This window comes from Herpailurus yagouaroundi, unplaced genomic scaffold (assembly GCF_014898765.1).
Source record: "Herpailurus yagouaroundi ecotype Mexico unplaced genomic scaffold, PumYag 195, whole genome shotgun sequence".
Classification (NCBI taxonomy): domain Eukaryota; kingdom Metazoa; phylum Chordata; class Mammalia; order Carnivora; family Felidae; genus Herpailurus; species Herpailurus yagouaroundi.
This window is the reverse complement of record NW_024412426.1, coordinates 15,915,188-15,923,673: the sequence shown is the minus strand read 5'-3', so window position 1 is coordinate 15,923,673 and position 8,486 is coordinate 15,915,188.

Below are 8,486 nucleotides of genomic sequence, written 5' to 3'. Positions count from 1 at the left end.
CATAATTGACTTTGATATTAGACCTGGATACAAATTAGTCTAACAGAAGATGAGAAACATTTATGGCTTGCAAGACTAGAACAAACTTTATGTATCATCCCTGATTAGGAGTATATCTTTATCCTGTATGTCAATAGGATGGTGATATGGGATCTCCTCAGGCAATACAATGATGTTATTAGCAAGGAGAATGAAAACATGTAAATAACAACTCCATGTTATTTTTTATATTTAACTTAAAAGAAAAAAAACAGTGGAAGTTTTCTCCTTCAAATTTTCCTTGTTTTTTTCTTTCATAGTAAAGATGACAACCTTGCAAAGTTTGAAGCTTATAGCTTTAGACATTTCTGAGTTACACAATCACAAGAAAGAGATTGAAGTATTTTATTTGAGAGGGGGACTTGGCGGGGGGAAAAAAAGCCTGTGTGGTCTTAGAGGCAGAGAAGCTTGTGAAATGGTATCAAACTTTTGAAAAAGAAAAAAAAAAAAAACTCACTTCAGGATGAGCCATGAAGCATGGCCATTTCCAGGTTACCTGTTTTTGTGTTGAGAAAGATGAATATCCTGAAATGTCAGAGGAGAAATGGCACATGTGTCATAATTACATGGAGTTTCTGTATTATTCAGGGTCCACATCTACAGTTAGCTCCCCCTGACTCTAGCAATAGTCAGTCACACAAAAACACTGATTTCTAGAGAATAAATGTTTACAACATCTCCTGTATGATCCTCAAGTTAACTCTTGGATATGGATCCAGACCCCACCAAGATTAGATGACACATAAGTGTTAAATGGCACAGCCCAGAGTGAAATCCAGATTTTCTGAAGTCGTAAATTCATTTCAATAGGCCATAAAAGAATGGGTGTGCTAATCGATTAGGCTAAGTCACTGCATCACCGAAGCAAGATGCTACTCCACATCTATCTCCCATCACCATCGGGTTGTAAAACTCAAAGCACATTTTTGGCCCACTAGAGAGAGACAAGAAAACCAAGACTCCTCTCAATGATAGCATAACTACCGTTAGTTTGTTCTACTCTGGACCAGAGAGAAAAGATCAATAGCTCTCAAATGGAACACTGAATCCAATGACATTAGTTTCTCCATGACACTTCTTAATTTTTTAAGTAAACTTGTAAACGCTAGAAAAAAATGTTGCATTCTATCACTAATCAAACATTATGAAGTTCCAGCTATGTCTTGTCCTAAGTTCTGGGAATATAAAGAAGAATAAAAGGTGTCTGATCTAAGATGACTTACTACTATTGTGGAAAAATGAAAGAGTTATTACACAATACAAATGTAATAAAACAGAATGGAGAAAGTACACAAGGAAGACTCTGCCACTGGGAGTCAGAGAAGTCTTTATAGAGGTGATATTTAAGTTTACGCTTGAAAGATGACTAGGAGAAAAGAGGTGAATTGCATTCTAGGAATTAGCTCTTTTATGCTATTTTGAATTGTGTTCAGAGCCAAGTGTGAGAAGTGGGGAGGGGCGACTTCCGAGATTATGCAGCATGTTGTATGTTTCCAATGGTTGTCCTCTGGGTCATAATACTGGTTGGCTCTAGATTTATTAATTATATAAGTTTTGACCATGGCTTCAGGTTTTAAAGACCCAAACTTTGCCTTCATCTACAGAGGGACAGTGGAGTTTACTTTGTTCCAGGTTTACTGAAACAAAATTGACATACAACATTGTGCAAGTTGAAGGTGGATGATGCCTTGATTTGTTATACTAGATATACTGCAAAATGTTTACCACTATACTGCTAGCTAACACCTCTGACATGTCACATAATTACCGTTTCTTTTTCATAATAAGAACATTTAAGATCTACTTTCTTAGCAACTGTCAAATGTATGACACAGTATTATTAACCATAATCACCATGTTATACATTAGATTCCCAAGATGGTAGATTTTATCAATGGACATTTTTATTTCATGAAAGACACAGTATCTTCTTGGATTAAGGACTTGAAAAAAAAGTCTCAAAAAAAGGCCTATATCTGAATAGTCCCAAAGCATCAAGTTTGAGCAGAAAAGAAACTTAAGTTGTTGTTGTTTTTAATTTTTAATTTTGTTTTATTTTTTGAGAGAAAGAGAGCAGGAGTGGGACAAAGGGAAAGGGAGGGAGAGAATCCCAAGCAGGCCCCATGCCCAGCGTGGAGCCCGATGCAGGGCTTGATCTTACTGTTGTGAGATCATGACCTGAGCCAAAATTAAGAGTCAGATGCTTAACTGACTGAGCCACCCAGGGACCCCTAATTTGCTTTAAAAATACGCATTATTTTATTATCATATCAGGAGCTCTCAGAGAAAGGAAGAAAAGCTTTCCTTAGGAGATCTTAGAGGAATACATAAACCAAATAAGAAAAGAAAATCTTGGGGCCAATGGACAGATATAAAAGGGAAAAACAGATGTTCCAGGGTCAAGTGGCTCCAAAAGAGAGGATTCAGAAAGGTGAAGGGATGTTTTACTTGTTCTATGCGCAAAAGGATCGTTCTAGTCCAAAGAAATTCCACAGAACAAGAGAGCAAGGGCCTAGTCTGACCAGTAGTGTTTCCCTAAAGGGAGCCTAGATATACAAAATGCTCAATGCCAATGCTCAGATGAAGATGGTCTCTGCTTGTAAGAGCAATTAGGGAAAAACTGTTGAGCGTGGGGACAGTTATATAAAGGGTTTCAGAATAAAAATAGACAACTTTAATAAAGACCAACATAAATACTCACAGCATTAACTGGGGGTGAGTTTCAAGGTCACTTAGTTATTATAGTTGGGGATGCAGTATCGTGATGGTTAATGTGTAACAACCCACTCTCCAGAAAGAAAAAAAAATAATAGCCTTATTTGTAGTGTTTGCCGATTTCTGAATACTCCCTCCATGGCTGATTTGAAGCCAACATCACTGAACACGGACTTGGGAAGAGATGTGCACAATGAAGCTTCTTGTGAGCCTACGTGAGCCAGCTCCAGCACACGACTGAGGGCAGGCATTTATTGGAGTAGGCTCAAAATTGTGTTAAATCTGGCCTCTAAGGAAATGAGAGGAACAAATAAAACATATTAACAGGGACCTGGAAAAGACAACAAAAGACGGAATCCTGGACTACTTTAGATGTTGGTCAGCTGAGATAATATTTCCTAGATGAGGTTAACCAACTCAGGGTTAAGAAGTTGGATGGGGATTTGCTTGAAAATAGATGATCTTATTGACTAGAACACACGGACTTTTCATGTTTCACTGTAAGGGCTCCCAGAAGAAAAAATATATATATAAGCATAAATTTTTTAAAAGCCAGTTCTAGGGCTGGACTGATATTCAGCAACAATGCACTGGTTCATAACAACACACCCTTATGCATCAATTAGAATCTCTTTTGATTGGTTGGTGCCTGTGCTATACTGAAGGTTAAATATTGAGTATCACTCCTGTCTAGGCCAGAAATCAAAAAGGAGAAAAGAGAGCACTCAGTCCAGTAAACATCGCCAGGCTTCCATGGGGTAGAGAAGGAAAGGAACTAACTAAAGAAGAAGGTTAAACTGTCAAAGCTTTAGCTAGGACTTTCTAAGGCACAGGGGAACTAGCAAGGAAAAGGAAGCACCAGAGGCATATCCCATTATTGCAGAAAAAAATTATGAGAGAAAGAAACGTTACTTAAGGCCTGTAACATCCAAATGCACAGGAAAAATAAGAATCACATAGCAGATGTGCTTAGGGGCACAGACTTCAGAAATGACAACCACAACTTTAAGTTTAGGAACTTTCCAAGGGTAATGCTCTAGCTAAAAGGGATGTCAGGGCAAGGGCAAAGGCTTTCTCAAAGGATAGTTTCTTATGATTAAACAATGCCCCAGAGAAAGGCAATGGTGGGGCCACTGAGGCACAGGACTGGTAAATATCTGCACACGAAGCCCCAGTTGAGATTATATCTCTAAACAGCCCACATCAACTCTGTCCATGGTTCCAGGTACACAGGCTCCAATGGGAAAGCAAAATAAGGGGTTCTGTATATGCAGGGTGGGTCAAAGGGGGTCTCAAATACTGATGGTTGGGACTACCATCACCGCATTAGCGTTCATTTGGAGAATGAATCCTCTCTTTCTGAGAAAGGGGATTGCGTGTATATTTGAGTTTCCCCTCAGCTCTGACAAACCCATGGCCATGAGGGGTTCCTTCAAGGGAACTCTTTTCTGAGCTGGATTCAAATTCATAGGTCAGGGCGTCAACTGAGCGGCATTCTGGAAAAGTTGCAACCCCATTTCCTTCCTTTTGCTCTAGATTCTTTCAGATATGTTTAATCTCAATTATAGTCTTCGGTGAAGGCTAGCATCCTCTATGTAATAAATAACTACTCGCTGGCTGTACATATCTGAGAACTTGGCATTCTTGGAAGGGACACAATCCCAGCTCAATTCTAAGTTGGCGATTTCATTCTAAGTTGGTCATCTGGTGACCCAGATGTACTAGGTCAGCCTTTTTCAATGGGTTCACTAAAAAATGAAGACCTAATGAAGATCTACTGCCCTAAAGCATTCAGTGGCAAACTTTATTACAGAGCCAGACAGAACATATTTTAGACTTTGTCGGTATATTGTATATATTTTTAATTTTATGCATATTGCAATGTTTTGACACCTTAAAAAAACTTTTCTGGATGTATTTTCTGGATGCCAATCCCGGAACTAGCCAATTGTTAGAGAAAACGAAGGGCCCAACTGGAAACATTCTTCTGATATGTAAACTACGGACTCTAGAGCCATACTTCCTCTATCGGGCCAGTGCTCCCCAAAAGGCAATATGCTTCCACTTTAATCATCCCAGGTCCAGGAAGCAAACAATTAGAGACTAACCCAATGGCCCAAAGCCCACTGAAATTATTCAAACTAACCAATCCTAAACTGTTCATTCTGCTTTGACTTTCCAGCAGAAACCTAATAAGGCAGTGACCTAAGCACTTCACCCACTCCTGTCTTCTGCCTCTTGAGCACTCTGGTGTCTTTCTCATGTGGCTCCTCTGGTGGCAGCACCTGATCACCTCGTAAAAGAACACAGAACAGTGGGTCATACGTTCTCTGTTCCAACTACTCAACTCTCCTGCTGTAGCATGAGTGCTGCCACAGACGATACATAAATGCAAGAACAGAGAGTGGGCTGAATGTGGTCCCAGTACTACTTTGACAAATCTTGCCTAAAGCATCCACAAGGTATGTAATAATTTGGCTGCTCTTCAGTGCATCTAGAATAATATTAGTCATATCAATCTTGAGAAAACAGTTCCTAAAATCATTTTTCTGTGTTCTATGCTTTAGGCAAGGAACCATACTGGGAAAGGCTGAACTTGATAATGTAGATACCTTGATTCAAACAATCCCATACAAACTCTAAATTGTCTCTCTTAGGAGCACCTGGGTGGCCCAGTTGGTGAAGCATCCAACTCCTGATTTTGGCTCAGGTCATGATCTCATGGTCGTGATATCCAGCCCCACATCAGGCTCCACACTAGGTGTGGAGCCTGCTTGGGATTCTCTCTCTCCCTCACCACATCCCCACACACCTTCCCTGCTCACCCACACATTCTCTCTCTCTTAAAAAAAAAGTAAAATAAAATAAAATAAAAAATAAAATAAAATAAAATAATCTTGGATTGTTTGAGTCCCCCTTCCACAATTCCTGCAGCTCCTTCACACAAACCTACTCCCTGCTTTTGCCTTATCCTAGATATAGAACTTAGCACCTTTCTAAATCCCATCAAAAATCCAATCATCCTAAAATAGGGGCTGGCATCAACAAATGATGAAAGAGAAGTTTTACATACGATCTCTCACTGCAGACCTCTTAAATGTTCCCTCTGGAACATGTCTGTACCTCAAATTCCCCTCTCAGCCATGTCAATCCTGAGGGTCTCTCTGCATATGACTGTACAACTGCCCTTTTGCTTGTCACTACTCCTGGATCTTTCCTTGCCCCAGAAACTTCAACTTTCTTTCCCCTACATTATGCAAAGCAATTCTTCTTGGCTCCAGGGCTGTACCCTCAACTTCACATAACCAAGCCTATTCTGCACTTCAGAAAAATGAAGACCTTGCTGTTGACAATATTAACCCTGCTTGGAAGCAGGCTGAGTTATATGTGGAAAATAAACCTTCTTGTTGCACAGACATAGTGTGTCAAGTGTTCCAAAATTGTGAGTGTGGGGAGAAACGCATGCATATTTTTACTGTTAATGTTATCCACAAGCCATGTTGTTTGACCTTGGGACTCAAGCCATATATGCCACCCGTAGTCTAGGATATCCTGACTCCTGAACAAATCTCCCATGCTAGCGAAGGCCTGAATGTTCAAAGTGTATGACTAGGATGCTGATGTTGCTAGAGGAAGAGGTGAGCAAGGGATACTGATGTGATCTAGAAGGCAGAAGATGGATCCTGGATGGGTAACCAAAGAGACAATGATGTTAAGGAGCGTGGGCAGAGGCACCTGGCTAGCTCAGTTGGTACAGCAAATGGCTCTTGACCTCAGGGTTTTGAGTTCAAACCCCATGTTGGGTGTAGAGATTACTTAAAAATGAAACCTTAAAAAAAAGGAGCATGTGCAAACTATGTGAGAGGGAGCAAGCAATTATGTAGGATTCATGCAGGTGCATGATGATACACCATATTTAACCTAAAAGAATAAATTAGAATGGGAGAGAAGTCTGGTTTCATATACCTTTCTGAGATACTTCCAAAGTTAATAAGCCTCTGAGCGGAAGGAACTCAAAATTGGATGAATGACAAACAACATGATTTCTCTGTGTGTCACTTATTTATGTCATTAATGCCTCTTGTTAACACCCACCCTGCTTCTCCACGTCAATGGCTTCATATCTTACAGCTCTGTATTAACATCCCCTTTTCATTAGAGTTGCTTCTCTGGTAGAGTAGGTTAGGGTTATGATCCTATGGTCTAGCAATAAAGTTCACACCTGCATGCTGTGGAGATAACTTTAGACACAGGAATGCCAAATAACTCTCAACGTGCATAACTAACACTAATTGATTGGTGGTGCCTACTTAGACGTTGTATTGAGAAGAATTCTGAGGTCACGTTGAGGGTAAACAGGCAAAAGTTTTGTCTCCTTCGTTACTCTCAGTGCTGCTGGGCTGCCCCAGGGAACACGGATTTTCAAGGAAGAGTTTGGTAGAATGAAAAATATAAAAAAGCCTGCTTTGTAGAAAGACAAGTCTAGGTTCAAATGCTGACTCTTCTGCTAAGTATCTGCTTTAGGCAAAGAACTTAAAAGACTCTCCGAGTCCAGATACCCTTATTTGTGAAACCAGGATAATAGCACCCACCCACAAAATTTCTAGAAAATAATTTATCACATAATAAAGCCCAGCACAGTTCCTGGCACATGGTTAATATTTCAAAGTACATTAGTTCTCCTTCCCGACCACAAAGATATCATGCTCTCTCGTGTAAAAATCTCAAATCTATTAGCTGGTATAAAAATCAACCAGTGGAAGCACGACTGCCAGACTGTAGATCTTTTCAATCTAGGACAGAATGTTACAGAGACCAACATTGACTGTCAACAAGTTTGTCTCTCTTTGAGGGACACAAAATTGCAAAGCAAGGACTTGAAGTGAATAAAAATGTAATTTAATTCACAATCAAATAAAACTCCACAGCTTAGGAATCAGAGAATATTCTTGGAATGGACTCTTTTCAGTACCATAAATTTAACCAACTGAATTCTTTAAGTATCTGCCTTGTCAACCTTTTGAAATGAAGGTTGATTAGGTTCAATGGGAAATCTGCATTTCATCATGAAAATGGAACACAACGTCCTTGGCTTAGCCTCCCAAAGAGTGGCAATTTGGGGCACTATGTGCAAAGCATGAAGTAAAAACACAGGTAGCAAATTTATTTCAAGCATGACAAAGGGGAGGCATGGATATGCATAGCCCAAGCACCATGAAAAGGCATGGCCTCTACTCTCACTATACAGACCTCTTTTAAAAACTCCCCCAAGGGGCTTCTCCAGCCTTTTATTTTACAAATAGTAGTTTATGAGAATGGAGACATTACAAGGAGACACTTTAGATGAAGTGAGTTGATGTACTTAAATAGTAGGGCAAAGAAGAACTCAATTATCAAGGGGAAGATGTAGCAAAAGTGGGTCTTGTCAAAAGAAACCAAACTCCACTGGGTGTTTCTCAAATCTTCACTTCTTTTGAGAAGGTTCAGTACACAACCCAAGAGAATTTGACTATCTAATAATCTGAACATATAAAAAAAAAAAGCGTAGAGGAAGAAAAAGTGTACATATTATGCATGTCGTTTCTAAAACAACAGTGAATCGTGCACTAGATTTAGCAGGTTAATTAGGGAGTCTGTTAGCAATGAAGTGAAAGCTGGCACATTCCCAATTCTGGCTGATACTAGCCAAGACATAGACATAACGGATGTTTCTCCGATATAACCAAGACGCG